Source organism: Arachis ipaensis, chromosome B02, assembly GCF_000816755.2.
Source record: "Arachis ipaensis cultivar K30076 chromosome B02, Araip1.1, whole genome shotgun sequence".
Lineage (NCBI taxonomy): Eukaryota > Viridiplantae > Streptophyta > Magnoliopsida > Fabales > Fabaceae > Arachis > Arachis ipaensis.
Window position 1 is genome coordinate 59,131,467 of NC_029786.2, and position 24,319 is coordinate 59,155,785.

A 24,319-nucleotide genomic window follows, 5' to 3' on the forward strand; every position below is an offset into this window, starting at 1 on the left:
TCGAAAGTTCAGAAGGGGAAATAAAATGAAATTTAAAAACTAAATAAATTTTCCCTCTGTAATTACAGACGGATTTTCAGACGGATTTTGCAAAGGCGACGCACTTTCAGACGGATTTTCTGTCTGTAATTACAGACGGATTTTTAGATGGATTTTGCGTCTGTAATTACAGACAGATTTTCCGACGGATTTTTTGTCTGTAATTACAAACGGATTTACAGACAGATTTTCGACGGATTTTCCGTCTGTAATTTGAACTTTGGAAAATTATCTTACACTCTAATTACAGATAGAAAATCCGTCTGTAAATCCGTCGGTAAGGTAAAATATAATTTTTTTTCTAATTACGAAATAAACTTATTTTCATACAAAATAAATATAAATTTAATACAAATTTTTATCTAATTTGTATTCGAATATTTATAATATTTCAAAAAATAAACAAATTCATCGTATTATCAAACTAAAAGAAAAGTACTATAAACAAGCAAGTCAATATAATTCAAAACATAAACAAAATGTATTGATCATCAACTATAATTCCTAGTATATTATTCAACCATACTAAAACTATCAGCTATAGTCTTCAGTGTCATCTTCATCCTCATCATCATCATAGCCCTCATCCGAAGACATTGAGGGTGGCGGCGGTGGCAGTGGTAGTGGAACTGCACTAGAACTACTTGACGCTTTAACCTTCTCATAATAGCTAACATAAGCCTCATTCCATCTCTTCTGTTTCAGCTTTTCCTTCTTGGCCTTTCCAATTGCCCGTTCCAACTTTTCTAATTTCTTTTGAGTCTTTTCCAAAGGAGCCAAGCGTGTATCTAACAACTTACTAATACGCTCATCTGTTTGTTGAGTAACACGCTGAAAAAGCTCTTCATTGAGATTATGAATCTGTTCTCGCAAATCAGGAACAGAATTTTGATTTCTTGGTACTCTTCCAGATACAGAATTGGCAGAAGTGGTTCCAGACTTGATAGAGCTAGAAAAGAATGACCCTTTTTCGTAAACTCGATTCTTCTTTTTCCCACCATACACTTCCTCCCAAATCAAGTCTTCATCAATTGGTTGTAGCTCCATTCCCTGTGCTTGAGCTTCGGCATGTTGAGCCTGAACTTCTGCCAACTTTTTTATAAACTTTTCCTGTTGCACAATAATTATATCAATTATATTATTATTATTAAGATAAATAGCCATGCATATCACAGTGCAGCAAATGTAGATTATAAAAAACTTAATTTACATATAACGGGAAAAAGAAAAGAAAAAGGCTTCTCCTCTAATTGGCACATGGCTGACATCTCTTATGGTTATGGTTCATTTTATTCCTCCCTGATAATAAATGAGTTGTAGCATTCCTCATCGAGTAATAAATTAATAATGAATTGGTTTACCAGGCATGTAAGTTGCATAAACTTGGAAGAAAAGAAACCAACTATAGAACCAACTATAAAACCAACTTCTATGACCCTTGACCCGAGGAGCCATGACCTACATATATTAAAAGACTATTATGCACAAAACTCAAAAGGTTGATAGAATATAATTGACAGTAAGATAAACTTTCATCTGATTCTGTTCTGAGAGGAAAACAAACTCATACCAGTGATACAAGATGAAAGGAAGAAAAGAAGTAAAAAAGCACAATGCAGATGCACCAGCTCACCTATATTCTTTTCTATACGAAGAACAAACTATTTGCAGAATATAAGTAAAAATATTAAGCATAGAGAGGGTGCAGAGCATAGATACACTTGTTTAGAGAGGGTGCAGAGCAGATGGATGGGTACAGAAATCAAGCAAACAAAAAAGAGAATCAAGCAAACCCACTTCATAATTGATCAGCAATCTACCAATCTGCTGCTTATCAAGTTAGACAGATTTTTTTTTGCAGGTCTATAGTGTGTAAAATATTCTATTTTCCCATTAAAAATGTAAACATAATCATTTTGATAAGATATCATAAGTCAGAAATAACTTAATCACATGCTAGTTTAGACCAAAAGTGTAGTTATTTAAATATCAAATAACAAATAACAAATAACTTAGAGCTTGGATTAAAATTCAAACCTGATAACAAATAACAGTTATCTTGGCAGTAAAAATATCAAATACAAGGAAAAGAAGACAGTATCATGAATTATATGCCACAGATTAAGGCATCAAATACATCCATTAAAAATGATTCTGAAATGGGATAGATTCATATTCTGTTCCATTAATGGATTTTAAATTAGCCATGGAAAAATCCAGAACTGGGATTAGAGTAATTAAGATTAGGAAGAGGATTAATAATTGGGGTAGTGAGTAAAGGATGCAGAAGAAATTGTTTTTTTAGAGAGCACGCGGGGCACACAGAGAGTGAGAGAGTGAGAGAGTGAGAGAAGGGGCTCACCTCATTCATGCACTGCTACCCTTTTACCTTCCCAATGAATTTCCTTCACTACTGCCACTGCAACAAAGAGAGAGATTCAATCTTCAAACCAAACTGTAAGAAAGAGATTAAAAATAATAAGAAAGAATATGAAGCTTCCTAAATTTCAGAAAAAGGACAAGAAAAAAATTCCAGTGGTGCTTTAGACATGTCAGCTTAATGAGTGTGGGACAGAGTTATGCTTTAAATATATTGAATTTTTAAGACAACTAGATTAAGTTACATGACAACTAAGACATACAAATTAAGAACAATATATGTAAAGAACAATATATATAAGCTAAAACAATACAAGCTAAAAATGATTACCCTATTAAAAATTAATATCATCATCAAAGTCTGCAACATCATCATCTTCATTTTTATTAGCCCCAGAACTAGAGCCAATGGACAATTCGACAATGCGGTCCTCTCCAAATGGAGACTTAAGACTGATAGGAGGCTCGGTGTCAGAAATCCTAGAAGGATTGCTCTCATCCGCTTGATAAGCTACATCATTCTCTTCCTCATCATCCTCTACATGTACATGATTGATTTCAATTCGACCTCTTGGTTTAGTGTTTACAACAACACGCCATATAGACTTGCAATTTCCAGGATAAGGTAAGAAGTAAACTTGTTTAGCTTTTTGGGCGACAATGAAAGGATCATAGTGGCGATATCTTTTACTATGGTTGACTTCAGTTATTTTGTAGTCATTATGAATACGTGTTCCATTTGGACGACTTGGATCATACCATTGACATTTGAACAAAACAACTCGATTAGAGTCACTACCAGTGTATTCAAGCTCGAGTATATCTTCTAATACTCCAAACCAATCACTTTCCCCGCTGCCTATATCATCTTTAACAAACACACCGGTGTTATCGATTTTTTTTCCTTTTGACCTTGCAAGGGTATGAAATGTATATCCATTCACTTTATAAATTGGATAACTTGTTGCTTTGTTTGAAGGACCCCAAGAAAGTGATTGCAAACCAGGATCAACAATTTTATTACATTGATTTTGAACCTAGTTAGAAACATGCAACAAATTATTTAATAGAAGTGATATGTGATGCAAATCTTTAGTTAGAAACCTTTACAATAAATGATACGAATTTATGCACTTACATATGATGCAAACCAAGGGGGAAATCGGTCATCACTTTCTCCAGGACAAGTTTCTTTCCAAAACCTTGATGAAAGTAGGACTAGAGTTTATAAGCTATGGGATTTGTTAGTAGAACAAGTGTAATTAACTGTTTAATAAAAGATTTGGGCACTTACATATAGAAAGGGCTAACTTTGCTTTCATTGAGTAGAATATGCAAATGAGTTGCGGCCTTGTCTCGTTCATCTAACCAATGATCTTTAGCTTTTCCAACCTTGCAACCAGGACTATTAAATATTGATAAAGAGGCTTTAATTGTGTCTCCGCCGTCATCATTTCTTCCCACACAGGTTCGCCTCGATAAGATATGTGGTTCAAAGTAGAAAGAAACAAAACTTGAAGTTTCCTTTGCCAAGAAAGCCTCACAAATCGAACCTTCAACCCTTGCTCTATTTTTCACTGTTCGCTTGAATGCTCCTATCACCCGTTCAAACGGATACATCCACCTATATTGGACAGATCCACACACACGTGCCTCATATGCTAGATGAATTGGCAAATGCTTCATCATATTAAAGAATCCCAGGGGAAATATCCTTTCTAACTTGCAAAGGATAATGGGAATAATATTCTGCTCCATAACCTCTAAATCATGAACCTTGAGAGTGGTTGAACACAAGTCTTTGAAAAACTGGCTTAACTCGGTAAGAGGCTTCCATATATTTGTAGGTAGTTCTCTGAATGCAGTTGGAAGCAAGCACTGCATAAAAATGTGACAATCATGGCTCTTCATACCAGTAAACCTCCCCTGAGAAAGACTTACACATCTAGCAAGGTTAGATGCATAACCATCTGGAAATCTAAGTTGTTGCACCCACCTATACACGTCTTGTTGTTGTTCAGAAGTTAAAGTATAAGCTGCCTTAGGTTTGGACCAACAATTATCACCGACATACCACAAATGTAAATCTGGACGCTTGCACAGTTCAGCCAAGTCTAACCTAGCCTTTTCATTGTCTTTAGTTCTATCAGTGTCCATAACAGTATTCATTATGTTATTAAGCACATTCTTCTCTATGTGCATTACATCAAGACAGTGATGAACCAGGTTATCCTTCCAATAAGGTAACTCCCAAAACACACTTTGCTTAGTCCAATTGTGAGTAATACCATACTCTCGCGATTTGATCCACTTTCCATTATCTGATATCTTTCCAAGTCCTTTAACCCTTTTGCCAAATCTCCAAACCACTTAATCTGGTAGGAGCCTCTTCTATTTTATTCTTCCTGAAGTCATTCTTATTGCGCCTATAAGGGTAGTTTGTCGGCAAAAATCTCCGATGATAATCAAACCATGATGCCTTGCCTCCATGTGATAGTGTAAAAGACTTGGTATCCTCCATGCAAATAGGATATGACAATCTTCCTTGTGTCATCCACCCAGACAACATCCCATAAGCCGGGAAATCATTGATAGTCCACATCAATGCTGCCTTTAAGACGAAATTCTTCTTTTCTACAATATCATACGTCAAAACACCAGGATTCCACAACTCATTTAATTCATCAATCAAGGGTCCCAAGAATATATCAATATTGGCTTTAGGGTTATTAGGACCAGGTATTAAGCAAGTCAAGAACAAATAAGGATCTTTCATACACATTCCAGGAGGTAGATTGTATGGAATTACAATTATGGGCCAACAAGAATAAGGCTTGCTAAATTGGATATTTGGGGTAAACCCATCAGAGCAAAGACCTAACCTAATGTTTCTAGGCTCCAAAGCAAAATCAGAGTGGATACGGTCAAAGCTTTTCCATGCCTCCCCATGTGACGGATGGGTCATCACGCCATCATCACGTTGGTTTTTTATATGCCACGTCATGTGCGGAGCTGAACTCATTGACGCATAAAGCCTTCGAAGTCTAGGGATTAAGGGTAGGTAGTGCATCTGTCTGACAGGAACTCTCTTGGACTTACAACCACCATCGGAAATAGGCTTGAATCTAGGTGCTTCACAAAACTTGCAACTAGTTAGAGCAGCATCGTCTTTTCGATAAAACATGCAATTGTTTGAGCAACAATCTATTTTGATTGCCTTCAATCCAAGCTTTTGTACTAACTTCTTAGCCTCATAGTAATCCCTAGGTATGGCACTAACCTTAGGAGCAATTTTCCTAATTAAGGTGGCCCACTGCTTAAATGACTCCTGTGATTGGTTTTCCTCGGCCTTAATGCATAGCATTCTAACAGCTATCGATAGTTGAGAGTGCACACAACCTTCCCACAAAGGCTTTTGAGCTACCTCAAGAAGATCAAAAAAGTTTTTAGCCTCTACATGAGGATCCTCTAGACCAACAGAATCGAAAACCATTTCATGATACCTTCTGGAGTTGTCTTCCCAGCTAATGTCATACATATCACATTCTTCTATATTTGCACCACTTCCTGAACCACCTTCCCCACAATTATTGAATCCCATCTGATTAATCCCTATGTCGTCAATCTCTCCATGTTCTGTCCAAATCCAATAATTTGGCATAAACCCCTTTTCCCACAAATGTATCTTAATAATGTTCAGCTCTTTATAATTTGTGCATCTACACTTAACGCATGGGCATCTACACTTTCCTTCCGACTTCACAACATCTAACTTACTAATTGTTTCTATAAACTCCTCAACCTTGTCATAAAACTCAGGTTTAATACCCCCTCTTGTTGGATTCAACCTATCATACATCCACACTCGATGGTGCCAAGACATTTCTTACAAATTCGATATTTTTAGTGCCTATAAATCATCCAACACAAGCAACATTTCATCTATCATACAACATCTTATCAATATTTAACCATATCAATGTTTTCAATGCAATACAAGCAACAACACAACACAAGTAATATTTTATTTATCATACAATACCCTAGAAATCAATGAAGTTTATAACACAAGAATTTCACAAACCTTAACTCCAAGCAAAAAGTTGAAGGGATTGGACCAAAAATCTCTGAGCGAACACACAAATTAGTCTTCTAATAATCAACTACTGTGGAATGAGAGAGAGAGAGAGAGAGAGAGAGAGAGAGAGAGAGTGTATGTGTGTGTGTGTGTGTTAGAGTATTATTTTTATAAAATCATGAGAGAGGGCAATTTGGTAATTTACTATGGCAAAATCACAATAAGAAGACCCAAGAAAAGACCTAATCCAACCACTATAGATAAACAAATCACACAGAATTTTTTGAGAATCAGGGTGTGCTTGCTAACCTCACTGACTGTCACTTGGAGCAGAGAGACAGCTGAATTCTAAGCCGTCGATCCTTTGGAGTAGTATTAAAAAAATTAATGAAGAAACTTAAATTTTAGCTACATTATTATCAATCTACACTCATATATTACACTAACTAAATAACCATTTGAAAATTAATTCGACTACAAACTGGTCTCCAGTGAAAACTTACAATTTACAACCCAATAAATTTAAAAGAATCACACAAAGAATAAACATACTAATAAAATATTATATTTTGTAGCTAATTGTTCATCTTCATTATGATAATTTGCAATTTAGAAATTCTACTATCAATTTAATTATTAACACATTATGCTAAAGAATTAAAATAAAAAGATTATATCTTTAATTAGAACGGTTTTGGAGGCACTGAAAGCTGTGTCATAACAAAAGCAAAAATTATAAGATGAAAATAATTAAACAACAATTAAGGAAAAAAAAGCATACAATTGAAAAGCATTCGGTTTAGTAGAAACTAAAAGTTAATTATTGGTCACCAAAAGTTTCTGTTTTAGTAATATATCTAATACTATATCTAAATATATTGATACGTCAAAGAAAGAAACAGAAGGAGTAATGTTATTGTAATGCTAGAGAATAAAAAAAATAGTCTAAATTTGTCTGATTTTATATTTATTAATTTTAGTAACAATTAATAAATATTAAATAAAATAAATTCAGACTGTTTTTAGTTAACATTTTTTGCTACCAAATATTTATTATTGTTATTTTATAAATGCGATGATGGTAAGGGAGAAGATTAATTTGTGGGTGACTTGGTAGTGAGTTGGAGTGTGAAGGGTGTGTGAGTGTTGAAGTTCAAATGACAGGAATTGGCAATCATGTAGATGTGACAGAGAGGGCTAGGCAACATGAATGATGATGGGTCAATGTGTTTGGCTTTGGCACATATCAGAGAGAGATCAGTGAATTGCTTGGAAGGAGAATGAAAAAGAATATATGTTAAGAGAGTAATCAATTAATTGTGCATGTATGTGTGTGTACCTATAACACCAACGATAAAAATTTCAGTAGCGACTTGAGGCATGGTTTTGATGGAAAGAAGAGCTAGAGAAGAATTGAAGGGAAGCTAAGTGTAGCTCTAGCTTGCTTAATTAATGAATAATGTGTATGTGTGTGTACCCTGCCACGGAAGAAAACAGGTATTAGAGATCCCTTATATATAGGGGAGGAGGAGGGGGGGGGCTATTTGCATGAGTGAATTGCATCATAGTCAATGGGTCCAAACTATTTTTGGTCGTCTGCTTTCTTTTGTTCAAGGGCAGACCTGAGCAGTGTAGCAAGTTCCCAAATTTGAGGTAGAAAAATTACCAAATGAGTAAGGAACAGAATGAGAAGAACTAAAGTTGTACCTTCTAACTGTTTGAAGTCGTTCTTCAAAGTCAAGATCGAAAGTATCGTTGCGAGACTTGCCGTCGAGCTGTGGTGTGGGTGCCTCTGCAGAGAAAAAAGCATCCAAAGTTTGATGACTATACAGTGAGTAGTGAGTGGTGAATAGAATAAGAAGAGGATTGCAATTACGAGTGGATGGAGGACGAGATTTTGACCCCCTGCTACTGAGTTGAGCCTGTTAGCATCTTTTACGAACAACCATCCCTAAAATAAAATACAATATAGAGAGGAAATAGGAACACCTTTGCTTCGACACCAAATATTCTTCTACTGATGATACCCTTGCAAGTAAAATAAACGAATAAAATTAACTGGTTTAGGATTCAGGTATACTGTTGTTCAAGAGTAACGTAAACATCATAAGAATCTAGTAGTTCATTTTTAACTGAGAGTGACCCAGAAAGAAACTAATGTTGAGCTTAGGGCTTAGTACAAGCATATCCAGAGAACATGTAAAAAACAAAGCAAGTCTTATTTTTTCATTCTTTTAAAAAAATATTACCCTGACGGTCCAGTTCAGCTCAGGAGATGATAACATCCATAGACGAGGTTACTTTTCTGCCACAAAGAGAACAGAATGATTTCCTACATGAGTCACTCTGTATATACCCTAAGCTCAAGCATATAAAGTGATTTCTCCATCAACATAATTAAGACTATGTCCTTCTTTCTTCCTAAGCATGGCATATATGTGTGGAACTATGTCCTTCTATTTTGAACAAGTATATTTTCACAAACTATATAATGCTATATATAATTTAAACTTGTATTAATGAAAAATGAAAAGTATATTTAGGTATCAGTTTTCTACTTACATACCAGAGATTGCACAGAATTAGTTTATCAAAATCATTGACTGTGATTTGAGAAATAAAAGAACAAAAATATAGACTCACATTTACATCAAATCAGAACCACATTGGTCCCCTGCATTGCAAATTACAAAAATCAAAAGCTGAAAAATATATATAGGACTACTAAATTTCAACATCATCAATAACCACCTTAGATTATTTTTCTGTTACATAACTCCTCAATCCAATTGAGAAACAAAAAGAATCAGTAAAGGAAAGAAATATAAATCAATTGAAGAAAAAAGAGTCTCTAAAATCCAAAGCATGCAGTTTTTCACAGAAGTGAGTAATCAATAGGAGATGGAGACAGAATGTGACAAGGGTTGAACCAGAGGCCTATACACTTCATAGCATCTCAATTGGCCCAAAAAACTCAATAGCTTACGGTAGTTTCATAAACAACTAACAGTTAAACATATGACTGATCTTCAGTAAGCTTTAATTCTTTTAATTTCTTGTCTGGGGATGTCTCACCAACACTTTATTTAGTTTTTTTTATCTATTTTTCCACTAATCATAAATGTTACAACACTAAACGAACCTTAACATTGAGCAAAATCCCTCAAAAAAAATGTTGAACATAACAATAACAACACAATAAGAAAACTCATCAGAAGAAACACCAAGAACAAAAACAAAAAATAAAAACTAAGAAATAGGAAAAAAATCTCAAATCTTACCTCAGAAATAAAGGGAAAATGGCGTATGGAGGAGGTGTGGGAGGAGGGGCACAATGTGATTGTCGACGACAGCAAGGGACGCAAAGTTATGGCAACCGCAACACCAACTCAATGATGGAGGAACATGCCACACCTCGGTTCGTGGCTCTTCAGATCTACTTCCAATGGAGGAGTGAAGGAACGGTCATGACTCGTGAATGAAAGCGAGGAGGAAGGGCAGTGGCAGAAACACAACGGCGACACCGAGAGAGAAGGAGAGCGCTCGAACAGAGGAGAAGGCCAATGAGCTTCCAAACAACGGCGAGGGAGCTTCCAATCATGGCGACACAGCTTCCTACGACAGCAACGGATCTTCTACAGTGGCAGTGGAGGCTGTGTCTGTGTAGGGGCTGCGGTGGCTGCGAGGCTGTGGGGTTGCAGGGAGCTGCGAGGGCTGATGCGGGGGTTGCGTGGCTGCAGTGGCGGCAGAGACTGCAGTGGCTGCAGGGCGAAGAGTTCGAGGGATGAGGGTGAAGAAGAGTGTGAATGGAGTGTGAATGGTGTTCGAATGGAGTGTGAATTGGGTGGTGATAAAATTAGGGTTTTCAACATTTCCGACGGAAAATTTAAATTACAGACGGATTTTTCGTCTGTAATAATTTAATAAAAATGCAGCGTTTTGTCTATTTAATTACAGACGGATTTTTCGTCTGTAACCATTTCTCACGGAAAAAAAATTAATTTTTCCGACAAAATTATCGACGGATTCTCTTTTCTGTCTGTAATTTATGCTAATTCATTTTTTTTATTTTTCGACAAAAAATTCCTCTGAAATTCCCTCTGTATTTCAGTGGGATAAAATCCGTCGGAAATATTCGTCTGTAATAACTAGTTTTCTAGTAGTGAAAAACTAAGTAAAAACAATGCCAAAAAGCGTATAAATTATCCGCTCATCAGTAACCCTCAGAACAAGTACCATGTCACCATTAGAGGAACTACGTGCTCTGTCACCATTAGAAAGAATAGGCGCACTGTCACCCTTACGACAAGAGAGAAACCATAGTCATATTCATCATCATTCATCCTTGCCTCTCATTATCATACTCATTCTCATCATATCTCATTCAAAACTCATTCATCATCCTTTCATCAACCCTTGCGTCACAATCACTGACCCAGAGCAAGTGGATAACACCACTGCATCTTACCCGGAGTCTCAACCCATATTCGGAGCAAGTGGATAAGACCACTGCATCTTACCCGGTCACATATATCTCAATCAACTACCAGTCATCATTATTTCAATCAAACTTATTCAACGTTACCAACACTTCATTAATTTCGATATCATTTCACGACTCCTTCCCGACATTCCCTCAACTCACTTAACCGATCCATCCTCCTTCTAAGGCTTAAAAGCTTACTAACAGACTTTAAACAAATGTAAAGGAGGTTTGAAAATATAGAAGATTGACTTAACATTCGACAGGCTCATTTTTTGCTAAAATAGGGGGCTCGTGTCGCGTGCGTACTCTCGCATATGCGAGTTTTCAAAATTGGGTTCCGCATAAGTGATGAATCCATATTTGACAATAAATTTTGGATTGATTTGAGTGAATTTCATCATATAAATCCGCATTTATTCATGTAAATAGCATGCTTTTGTGTTTTCTCTCTAAATTGTGCCTAATTGGGAAAACATGTCATTTTGTGCTTAATTTAACCAATTTTAACCCACTTTCATCCCATTCGATACTTTGATGGTTTTGATGAGGGATTGCATTGGAATGGCTTGATAAGAGTGGAAAAAAAGCATACAATTGGGATAAAACATGAAAAAAACAAAGGAGAAGCACACACTGGAGTGTGCGTACGCACAACCTTCTATGCGTACACTCAAGAAGAAAATCAGCAAGTGTGCGTACGCACATGTCTGTACGTACTGATGATGAGAGCTATTATTAGTCTAGATTTTCAAAAAATACAATTCCATCGTTGAAAGTATAGTCTAGACCAACAATGAATTCTCAAGATCAAATATTAAATCGAATACAAAATAACCGAGAGTATTTAGCTCCCGGGTCGTCTTTCTCTTGGAGTTGCAATGAAATGTACATTTATTGGTATGAGAGAAATGGGGGTTGGAAGATTGTAATTGGCAAAAAATGTAAATGGCAAGAAATTAAAGTGCAAGAAGGTAGCTTAGCATGCAAGAAATTAAATGAAGGCAAGTAAAGAAAGTAATAAAAGGGAAATTAAATGCTAAAAGGAACTCTTGGCAAGGATTGGGTAACGAGGGCTTGCTATCCTAGTTGTGGACCACAAACATGGTTATTGTGTGTGAATTAATCCCAATTAGTCAATCCTACATCGAGGATAAGTCAATTAGGCATAATTAACCTCAATCCCTAAGTCCTAAGTCAACACTAAAATGGTCACCTAGATTCTAGGGAAACCAAATTAATTAACAACCCTCACATAATGTGGAATGGACATCCACCACTCAAGTTCACCCAAACACCCAAATTCCCAACCAAGAGTGAGAAAGACTAAGAAAAATCCCAACCAAACATTTTGTCAAACACTTGGTGGGTGTGAAAACAAAGCAGAAAACAAAACACTTAGAAGTCAAGGTTAGGCTCAAGTGCAAAAGCACTCCCTCAAAGCTCAAGGCTCTGAGCATCAATGATTAGAGAGTCAAGAAAAGAAACAAATGAGCTTAATGAAGTCCTCTAATTAAATGCTTGTGGCGCTTATGTATCAAGTGGTAATACTTTAAAACAAAGCATTTAGAGTCGTAGCTTTCAACACATGGTGCAAAGCACCCAAAAAGTTAAGCTAAGAAAACAATGAAAAGCTTGTTTCAAGGAAGGAACATAAAGAAAAAGATTTCATAAAATGAGCTAGATAGAAGCATCAATCATTTGAATCAATTCTATGATTGTAGCATGCATATGAAACTAGCCAACCATGAACATAAAAATTACTACACTTCTCACCTTGGTTTGTCAAAATTTATTGCATGATTATTTGTTTGCTTGAGGACAAGTGACGAACGATCAATTTATATAGGTTAGGAATTTGATTATTAAAATAGAATTGGTGTTGTAAGTATATTCCTAACCCAACAAATTGACCATCAATCAAATGTTATCACAATTCAAATGAAATATAAACCGAGAGTATTTAACTCCCGGGTCGTCTTCCCTAGGAGTTGCAATGAAATGTACATTTATTGGCTATGAAGAAAAGCATGGGGAATTGTGAATGCAAGCAAGAGAGCAAGTAATGTAAATAGCAAGAAATTAAATGAGCATGCAAGGAATGTAAATGCCAACTCTTGGCAAGAATTAGGTAATCTAGGATTCCTATCCTAATTATGGACCACAAATGGAAATTGTGTGGAATCAATCCAAATTAGTCAATCCTCCTTGAGAATTAGTCAAAAAGCCATAATTGATCTCAATCCATAAGTCCTAGTCAACTCACTAATTACTTAGTGAAAGACTAGCGTCAATGAAAACCGAACCAATTAACTATTCTCACACAATGCGGAATGGACATCCATAACTCAATTCCACCCAAACATCCAATTTCTCAACCAAGAGTGTGAAAACTAAACATGCAAAATTTAAACATCAAAGCAATAAAAGTCAAAGCAATTAAGTGCAAAGGAAGGAAACTTAAAATGCAAGAAAACTCTTGGCAAGTAATTGAGAGCTAAGGTTACCTATCCTAGCCATTGACCACAAACATATGATTATTATGAAGAGTTAATCCTACTTAGTCAACCTTACATCGAAGATAAGTCAAATAGGCATAGTTAATTTCAATCCCTAAGTCCTATGTCAACACTAAGGGGTCACATAGAGTCAAGGGAAACCAAATCAACTAACTACTCTAATATATCAAACAAGAATGGACATCAATGACTCAATGATCACCAAAGTCATCAAATTAAAGCCAAAAGTGGAGAAAAATTAAGTAAAAACTAAGCCAAGCATTTTATCAAACACTTGGTGTGCATGAAAATAAAATAATATTAAAATGCAATAAAATAAATTCTAAAGCTACCAAAGCAAGAAAATAGCAATAACAACTAAAGAAAGCAACAAATGACATGGAAACATAAATTTACATTAAATGTAAATTAAATTAACAAGAGTGTCATAAAACATAAAAATGACATAAAAGAGGAAATAACAAAAGAGATGAAGAAGATAAAGACAAGAAAGCATAGAAACATAAATGAAACTACACTAAAACAAGAATTAAGTGCTGAAATTAAAAGGAAACTAAGCTAAACACCCTAATTCTAGAGAGAAGGGGAGCTTCTCTCTCTAGAAACTAAGAGAAAACATAACAAAATCTAACCCTAATTGTCCCCCCTTCATTCAGCTTTCCTTTGGCCTCATATAGCTTTAGAAATGAGTTGGACTGGGTCTTGGAGTCCCAAAAATCGCCCCAGCGATTTGCAATTAATGAGCTGACGTAATTCGTGTCACGCGTATGTGTGAGTCACGCGTACGTGTCGCTGCGCAAAAATCCATCCACACGTACGTGTGGGTCACGCGTACGTATCGCTCGCAAATCCTTCATGTGCGTACGCACGCGTGCTAAAACTTCCAAACTCCATTTCTTCGTGGTTTCTTCCATTTTGCATGCTCTTTCTTTCACTTCTTCAACCCATACTTGCCTTGGAAACCTGAAATCACTTAACAAATACATCAAGGCACCAAATGGGATTAAAGTGAATTAAAATTGACTAATTTAAGCACAAAAGAGCATGTTTTCACTTTCAAGCACAATTTGGGAAGAAATATCAAAAGCATGCTATTTAGATGAATAAATGTGAATTTATATGATGAGATCCACTTAAATCAAACTAAAATATATCATAAAATATAGACTCATCACGTACACACAAGTTCTAGTACGTGACTCACTTAATGCAGATCGCTGGGGACGATTTCTGGGCCTCCAGAGCCCAATTTTGGACCTTCTGAAGTTGATTAAGTACTATATCAAAGGGGCCAACATTCCATGTGAAAAGGGGGAGCAATTAGGGTTAGTTTAGCATCATGTAGGTCATTTTCTAGAGAGAGAAGCTCCCTCTTCTCTCTAGAAATTAGGGTTTTTAGATTAATTTCTTTATAATTTTTATTTTCAATTCTTGTTTTCATCTAGTTTCTTCTACCTTTCTTTGTTCTATTGCCTTAATTTTCTTAGTTTATCTTGTTAATTTCTCATTTTGGTTACTTTGTATGTTGATAAACACTCTTGTTATTTTGATTTCTATTTAATGCAATTTATGTTTCATGCTCTTTATTTGTTGAATTGAGTTGCTATTCTTACTTTCCTTGCTTGGTAGTTGTAAAATTTATTATTTCTTGTTATTTTACCATGCTTTCTTTTTATGCCTTCCAAGTCTTTAATAAAATACTTGGTTGGATTTTAGCCTAGTTTTTCACACTCTTGGTTGGAAAATTCGATAATTGGGTAAACTTGAGTGGTGGATGTCCATTCTACATTGTGTGGGAATTGTTAGTTGATTTGGTTTCCACTGACTCTAAGACTTCCATTAATAGAGTTGGCTAGGACTTGTGGATTGAGATCAACAATGCCCTTTTGACTAATCCTCAATGTTAGGATTGACTAATTGGGATTAATTCTACACAATTACCATGTTTGTGGTCCATAACTAGGATAGGAATCCCTAATTCCCCAATTCTTGCCAAGATCTCTTTTTTTGCCAATTTAATTTCTATTTTCATTGCCTTTACTTGCTTTCCATTTAATTATTTGCCATTTTAATTTCTTGCCTCTTATAATAAAAAATCTCAAATCTCCCATAGCCAATAATTGAACATTTCATTGCAACTCCTAGGGAGGACGATCCGGGAGTCTAAATACTCTCGGTTATTGTGTTGTGATTGTGACATCTTTTGGAATTTAAAATTTGATTTGAGCATTAACTGTTGGCTTGGAACTATACTAGCAACGGAATTATTTTGTGAAAATTCTAAGCTGACGGTTTTGCTCTTTCAAATTTTTGGCACCGTTGCCAGGGAGTTGCAATGTGTGCTTATTGTTGGCTATTGTGCATATGTGAATATTGTGAATAGCTTATTTTTGTTTGATTGTGCATATGTTACTTGCTTATTGTTGGCTATTGTTAATATGTGAATATGTAAATAGTTTGTTTTTGATTGATTGCTTGTTTTTGCTAGTTTTAGGAGTTCATTTTATTTGTTCTTATTACTTTTGGTTTTTATTTTCTTTTTATCCTATGAATTCTCACCCATTGTATTATGAGTTTTGTTGCTATTGTGTTATAGGAATTGGAAATTTCAAATGCTTGTTACCTAGATAGAATGAAAGGAATTCACAACAAGATTTGGGTGCACAAGCTTTGGAATCTCCAAAGCCTTGGAGAATACAAGCTTGGGTGAGATTTCAAGGAGGGTTGAAACACAATAAAGTCTCATTACTAAGAGCTTCTCAATAAATTCCAACTTAAGGACTCTAAATAGAAGTGATAGGTGGAAGACACCCACCTTGGTAACATTGTTCTTACCTTCTCCTTTTGTTTATAATTTGACTTTATTGCATTTTGTTTATTGTAGTTAGCTTAGAATTAGTTTAATTTTGAGATTTGTTAGGTTAATTTCTGTATGGATCATGAATTTATGGGTTTTTAGATGTTTTAGGGTTAAATTTTGGTTGAGCTAAGGCTTGGCACCTTAGAATTTGAAGAAACTTTTTTGGGAAAAACAGGGCATGTGCGTGCACACACGCTTGTGCGCACGCACACAACAACAAAATTTAGCATCCTGTGTATACGCACCCACCTATGCGTATGCACACCAACCTCTATGCCCTCTGTTGGGAGTGCTCGCACGCCTTGTACATGCGCATTCCCCTTGTTTTCCACTTTGTGCGTGCGCACACCACCTTGTACGTATGCACGCGACCTTCTTTTTGCGAGCTTTGTGCGTACGCACCATCTTGTGCGTACACACACTCACCTGCACCCATTCTATTGGGAGCATTGGCACACCCTGTGCGTATGAACCCTACCCAATTTTTTTTCTGTGCGTGCGTACGCACACATGATCCCTCCCCTTTAAAAAAAAGAGAGAGAGTGTGTTCTATGCGTACGCAGACATCTTAACTCCCTTTCTGTTCGGAGCATTTGCACACCTTGTGCGATCGCACACCTCCCCTGCTCCACCGAGTGTGCATACGCACACACACCTCTGCGTACGCACAAGTGCTGTTTTGTGCAAAATTTTTATTGCACTTTAAATTAAGACCTAACACACTTTCACCCCCTTCATCCCTCCCTTCTCTTGCTTTTTCCCAATTTTGCTACTTGTTTTACTTAGTCTTCATTGCATTTCATTTTTTTATTTTAGTAATTATATTAGTTTTATTTTAATTTTTGTTAATTGAATAAATTGCAAGTGTTTGATTTATTTGATTAGGTTACTTCTTGCTTAAATTTTGGTTTAATTTTTTTATGAGTATGTGTACTGAGCATCAAGTCTTTATTTAATTGCCTAAATACATTTTGAGTTTGATTCATATGTTGTAGCTACAATATGCATTAGACTATATCCTTTTGTGGCAACTTAATCAATTGTGCACTTTTATTTAAGTGAATTGAGTTGAAATTACTTGTTCATCATGATTTTCATATTAAATTCATCACATTACAAGGCATTTGTTTGTTTTTAATGCTTTGGATTTGTTTGAGTGACTTAACTTGATTCTTATCAAGCTTATCACTTTTTGCAACAAGTACCTTTACCATGTGACTATTTCATAATGTTTCATGATGAATAAGGAGTTTTCTTTTCATTATTGGATTGGTTATTGTTTATTGTGCTTCTATATCAATTTTGCGCTTTCACTTGCACAATTTCAATATCCAATATCTCATATATTCAATTCACTTTAGTTGTAGTCACCTAGGTTTGTTTATGCCTTATCTCTTATTTATTCTTTACTTGCAACCTAGGCTACTTAATTGAGGAACATATGTTACCCGGCCAATAGGTTGTGTTCTAAACCATGCACACTTAGAATACACACATTGTCTTTTATCATACCACACTACTCTGACTTTTTTCTGAATTCATGTCAACGACCTGAGCCCCAATGCTCACCAAGGTGGAGCCTCACATCTCTTCACCCCCGGATTGTGTGCATGCACAGAAGACCGTGCAACTTTTAAGTGTAGGGGAGGATTTACAATTTTCGGAGTGTAAATTTCTCTTTCTCAACACTTTGCACTATTTCTTAGTTTTGATAGTTATATTTTTGTGAATATTTGTTAGTATTGCATTAAATTTCACTTTGCTTAGTTGCTTGTATATATCTTAACTTGCTTATACTTTTATTGTAGTAAATATTTGCATTTGCATGTTTCCTAGTATAGGAAATAAGTTTGGTTAAAACAACAAAGAATTTTCAAGAAATCTCATTTAGGCCGTTCCGTTGATTAGATTTGAAAACTTATTTTTGAACTTGCATGAAGTATTTTTATGGAACATAGAAAAGAGCTTGAACAAATACCTAGTGAGATTTGAGTTTTAATTGTATGGTTATACATTTTCAACCACAATTTTTGTTCTTGTGTGATATACTCTTCTATGATTGTAATCTTAGATTTGCTTGAATATTTATGTCTTATATTTGATATTTTGAATGCATTCAGTATGATTGAGGTCATTTTTGAAATTGAATTCACTAACTCATATGGCGAACCCTTACATCTACCTTTGTAAACCACTTTTGAGCCTTTAATTCCCCTTCATTCTAATTTTAAGCACATCTTTCTCCTTAAGCGAAAAACCATTAATGACCATGAATTGTATCTTTGATTAGCTTAGATTTGAAGAGTGTGTGTCAATTAAGTGTGGAGAAATTTGTGAGAAAACATTGGTAAAAAGTTGCTTTGGATTTTTATTATGAAATTTTGAAAAATGGGTAAACACTCATGCATTTTTATTTAAAACATATGCATATTTTTTTATGATAAAAGAAAAGAGAAATTTTGGTGTATATACTTTTGAAACAAAAAAAAAAGAAGAGAAAAAGAAAAGAAAAGAAAAGAAAAGAAAAGAAAGAAATATGTAAATAAAGAATGCATATATGTGTGAATTAGAAAGAAGATGCATGAGTGAATGTGAGACAAGAAATGAATGGGAAGTTGGGTATTTTATTGTGTATATAGGATGATATAGGATTAGGGGGATACTTGAGCTAATCAAAGATCCAATCTATTCGCCCACTTAACCATATTAATCCTACCCTTACCCTAGCCCCATTACAACCCTCCAAAGACCTTATGATATTTGCATTCATTTATCAAGTATTAGTTGATTGTTAGATGACTAGCAAATCCAAGAAGAACATGATTAAAAGAGAATTGAGTGGTTAAGCCCTAAACACTGAGCGACTAGAGTGTATACACATCCGGTGAGGGGTTCGATCGCTCAATTCTATGTTCTTATCTCTTACATTGTATCTTCTTGCAAGTTGCTTGTTAGTTTTTGAAAATTTCAAATTAAATCTTTGGACATTAATCATATTGCTATATTTTCTTGCCTTAGCCCTACTGATCTACTTTAAATTGATTGGAATTTTCTTGTTTGTTTTTTTTGCCAAACTCAATAGAAAATCATAGTATAGATATAGATAGATAGTATTTAGTATAGTTGCATGCATGTAGGTAGTTGCATTGAATAAATAGCTTGCCCTTTGATACTTCTCCTTTGATTGTGATTAGCATGAGGACATGCTATTGTTTAAGTGTGGAGGAATTGATGTATCCATATTTGACGATAAATTTTGGATTGATTTGAGTGGATTTCATCATATAAGCCCACATTTATTCATGTAAATAGCATGCTTTTGTGTTTTCTCTCTAAATTGTGCCTAATTGGAAGAACATGCCATTTTGTGCTTAATTTAATCAATTTTAACCCACTTTCATCCCATTCGATACCTTGATGGTTTTGATGAGTGATTGCAGGTGCAATAGGTTGGAATGGCTTGATAAGAGTGGAAAAAAAGCATGCAATTGGGAGAAAACATGAAGAAAACAAAAGGAAAACAAAGGAGAAGCACATACTAGAGTGTGCGTACGCACAACCTTCTATGCGTACGCTTAAGAAGCACAACAGCATGTGTGCGCGCGCACGACAATCTGTGCGTACGCACAAGAAGAAAATCAACAAGTGTGCGTACGCACAAGTCCTAGCACGTGACTCACTTAATGCAAATCGCTGGGGGCGATTTCTGGGACTCCAGAGCCCATTTTTTGACCTTCTGAAACTGATTGAGTACTATATCAAAGGGGCCACCATTCCATGTGAAAGGGAGGGAGCAATTAGGGTTAATTTAGCATAATTTAGGTCATTTTCTAGAGAGAGAAGCTCTCCTTTCTCTCTAGAAATTAGGGTTTTTAGCTTAATTTCTTTGTAATTTCTATTTTCAATTCTTGTTTTCATCCAGTTTCTTCTACCTTTCTTTGTTCTATTACCTTAATTTTCTTAGTTTATCTTGTTAATTTCTCATTTCGGTTACTTTGTATGTTGATAAACACTCTTGTTATTTTGATTTTCATTTAATACAATTTATGTTTCATGCTCTTTATTTGTTGAATTGAGTTGCTATTCTTACTTTTCTTGCTTGGTAGTTGTAGAATTTATTATTTCTTTTTATTTTACTATGCTTTCTTTTTATGCCTTCCATGTGTTTGATAAAATGCGTGGTTGAATTTTAGCCTAGTTTTTCACACTCTTGGTTTTAAAAATTGGGTAATTAGGTGCACTTCAGTGGTGGATGTCCATTCTACATTGTATGAGGATTGTTAGTTGATTTGGTTTCCACTAACTCTAAGCCTTCCATTAATAGAGTTGGATAGAACTTGTGGATTGAGATCAACTATGCCTTTTTGACCAATCCTCGATGTTAGGATTGACTAATAGGGATTAATTCTACACAATTACTATGTTTGTGGTCCATAACTAGGATATGAATCTCTAATTCCCCAATTTTTGTTAAGAGCTCCTTTTTGCCAATTTAATTTCTATTTTCATTGCCTTTACTTGCTTTCCATTTAATTATTTGCCATTTAATTTCTTGCCTCTTATAATCAAAAACCCCAAATCCCCCATAGCCAATAATTGAACATTTCATTGCAACTCCTAGGGAAGATGATCCGGGAGTCTAAATACTCTCAGTTATTGTGTTGTGATTGTGACATCTTTTGGAATTTAAAATTTGATTTGAGCATTATTTGTTGGCTTGGAACTATACTTGCAACGGAATTATTTTGTGAAAATTCTAAGCCGACGGTTTTGCTCTTTCAGTAAGCAAGATTATAAAACAGTGAGCATAGCTCGCTTCGCGCATGTAAGTCGCGTACGCGAAACTCCCTTTTGTTCGAAAAGCTGTTAAGTTATTAAAAATCAGTTTTATACCGCTAGCTTTCGACGTTCATAACTTTCTCTATAAAACTCTGATTTTCACAAACTTTAAATCGTTTTGAATCTCATAAGATCATCTTTAATTTGAATTAAATTTCATTTAAGTCCAAAACTTGAGGCTCAAGTTATGATCCGCCAAAATTTGTTAAAAATTTATTTTTACTAAGAGTTCAAAACCTCTATTTTCCAAATTCTCAATTTCAAAACCAAATTTCACACCTTAAAACAACTTCAAATACACTCAAAGCAACTCTCTAACCATTTCATTCCTTCCACAGCCTCCCAATACTCAATTTTATCTATTTTCGCCCCACAATTAATAGCCAACAACAACACAGTTCATTAATAATTCATAGCACCACATCTCCGCATTCATTGCTCAAACTCATAATTTTCATCATCACACACATTTTGCATCACAACTTCGCCAAGCATCATCAAGACTCATATCACATCATTATTATGAACAATTTTCCATACAATTCACAGACACACACACACATTAACTCCATCATACATATCATGCATCAACTTTATATATACACTTCACCACACTGCTCATCACACGCATAGGTACATTTAATCCATCAAGTTCAATAATTCAACACATTCAAACTTATCCTATGGTCATCTAATCTAAATTTTCATGCAACATTATATATTATTTATGAGAAACCAAAATCATACTTTGGCCGATTCCTCCCTAATGTCGAAGCACCTTAATTATGTCCATTTCACCAATGCCCAAGGTCCCAAACGCACACCAATCAAAAATTCCAGTCTCCAAGCTCAAACTCAAGCTTCCAACTCCGCCAATTTGGTTCCAATTCACATATATACAATCTAATTCCACACAAATATTACTAAAATCAATATAGGGTTTGATAATTTAACAATTTCACAAGGGTTAGAGGTTCCTCACTTTATCCATGAGTCAAACGGGTAAAAATTCAGTGATTATCCGCTACTAGAGTTCACCTTAACCATCAAAATCATTCAATTTCTCAAAACCAAAACCTAAGATTCCAAAACTGGAAAGGAGAGAACTGGGTGATAAGATGTAATTTTCTTACGAAATTGTTTAGTGAGTTTTGTAGAGGATTCCAAGACGAACGCGTGGCCACTGCCGGCTAGTTAATCGGAGCTCCGGATTGAAAGTTATTTGGATTTGAAATTGGACACGAGTTTAGATTCTTTGCTTTCTTCAATCTCTTCTCCTCAACGTGGATTGCTGGAAAATAAAGAAGAAAGGAGATTGGAGCTGGTTTTATATATTGGGCCTTGAGCCCGATTTGGGTCTGGTCCAACTGGTTTTGTCTGTTGACCTATTTTTGGGCCAAAAACTATAAAATTAGTGTTATAATTCTTATTTTAATTATATCTACCCTTCTAAGATAACTTATCAAATTTAACTTTTTAATTTCTTTGAATAATAATTGATTTATTGGTTAATTATTTAATAATTACCCGGAGTTTACATAACGTCGCACAACCTTTCAAAAGTTATCCCTACTTAGTTTGAAAAATTATGAGAAAGAGTTTTAAACTAATTCCAATATTAACTTCCCTAAGAGAATAAAGAGATCCAAAACATACTTAGAGTATTTTCTAATACTTCTAACAATTATGATGAAAAATGAAACTCAATTCTTAAAAAAAGTATCACCAGATTAATCAAAATAAAATGAATAATCAAATTACCAATCTATAAAAATTAACAAAGCTCCTAACCCTAACAAAAAAGGATTAGTGACTCATGATAAACAGAAAACAAACTATGCTAAATGAATGCGAGATGCTAGGTCCTCCCTCCTGTGAACTATTCCTTGTTTATTTATATCCTAACTTTTGAATCTAAAATTAATCCTATCTTCTCGAAAAATAAGATAACTAAAACAATAATTCAAATTTAAATCAAACGAACTCTTTTCTAAAAGAATAAGATGATTAAAACAATAATTTAAATTGAACTAAACAAACTCTTATCTTTTAGAAGAAGCTAACAATAACTAATAATTTAAATTTGGAAAGTCTGGGCCGAATCAAAACTTCCTGGAAGAGAATTTTGGGCTCGGCGCTAGACTTGGAGTGTGGGCGCCTAACTTGATGTTTTGGGTGCTGAACTTAGGACATTGGTGCTTAACTTGGAATGTTGGCGCTGGACCGGGAAATTTGGCATTAAATGCCACTACATTTTGGACCCTTGGAAAGCGAAACGATCTTCGAAGTTAGGTGCCAAGCATGCATGCTGGGCGCCCATATAGTAGAATTTCTGGCACTGGGTTCCATCTTCTCAATTTGGGCGCCAGCTTTATGGCTACATTGAAGGTGCTGGGTGCCCTCCTTAAGGCGTTGGGCGCCCGTTTTTGTTGAAATACTGACACTGAACTTCAAATCTTTGAAATTAGGCTCTAATTTATTTTTTTTTGGGAGTTCAGTTTGTGTCTTTTTTGTTTGTTTCTCTTCATTTTATTTTTTTAAAGAATAATCCTAAATGTATAATAATTTTAAAACAACTCCAAATATATGATTAATTATGATTTAACTCACCAATATGCATCCTCGAGTTTTTTTCTTAGTGATTTTCTAAAACGCTGTGAGGGCACTTGCAAAGTAATCAACCTTCAACGCCAAACACACATGTATCATGAAATTGTTAAAAGAAATTCTTTAGATTGATTCAATTATGGTGGAATTAAAACTTGCAGTTAATCAATTGCAAATGATGTTTTTATATTTTACAGGCTCACAAGTGAAGACATAGTAGTACCCGTTGTCGATCTTAAGTGTGATGAAGCATAAATCAGAAGTCGATTCGATGGGAGGACTCAATCATATTCCAGCAGCCATAAAAAATGTGATATACAACCCGCACAAGGACTCAATTGGGTTAAGCTACAACGCTGGTCAGAATGAACCATGAAGCTAGAAATAGGGGGTGCCCGTAGCCTTTTTTCCATGCTTCTGTTTTGTGGTGCCCATGATGATTTTTAGGTAGATTGATTAGTTTGTCATCTTTTTGATATATATATATATATATATAGAAGAAGGCTATTGTGGTT

General features: G+C 35.1%; 2 long non-coding RNA genes across 2 annotated transcripts; both read right to left on the reverse strand.

Moving 5' to 3' along the window:
* On the reverse strand, positions 3,006-3,755 carry LOC110268850. The gene is made up of 2 exons (XR_002357448.1): positions 3,557-3,755; positions 3,006-3,455 (listed from the first exon to the last, which is right to left on the reverse strand). It is a non-coding gene; the product is annotated as an uncharacterized LOC110268850 (long non-coding RNA).
* LOC107625326 lies at positions 8,088-8,435 on the reverse strand. The gene is made up of 3 exons (XR_002357447.1): positions 8,373-8,435; positions 8,204-8,288; positions 8,088-8,118 (listed from the first exon to the last, which is right to left on the reverse strand). It is a non-coding gene; the product is annotated as an uncharacterized LOC107625326 (long non-coding RNA).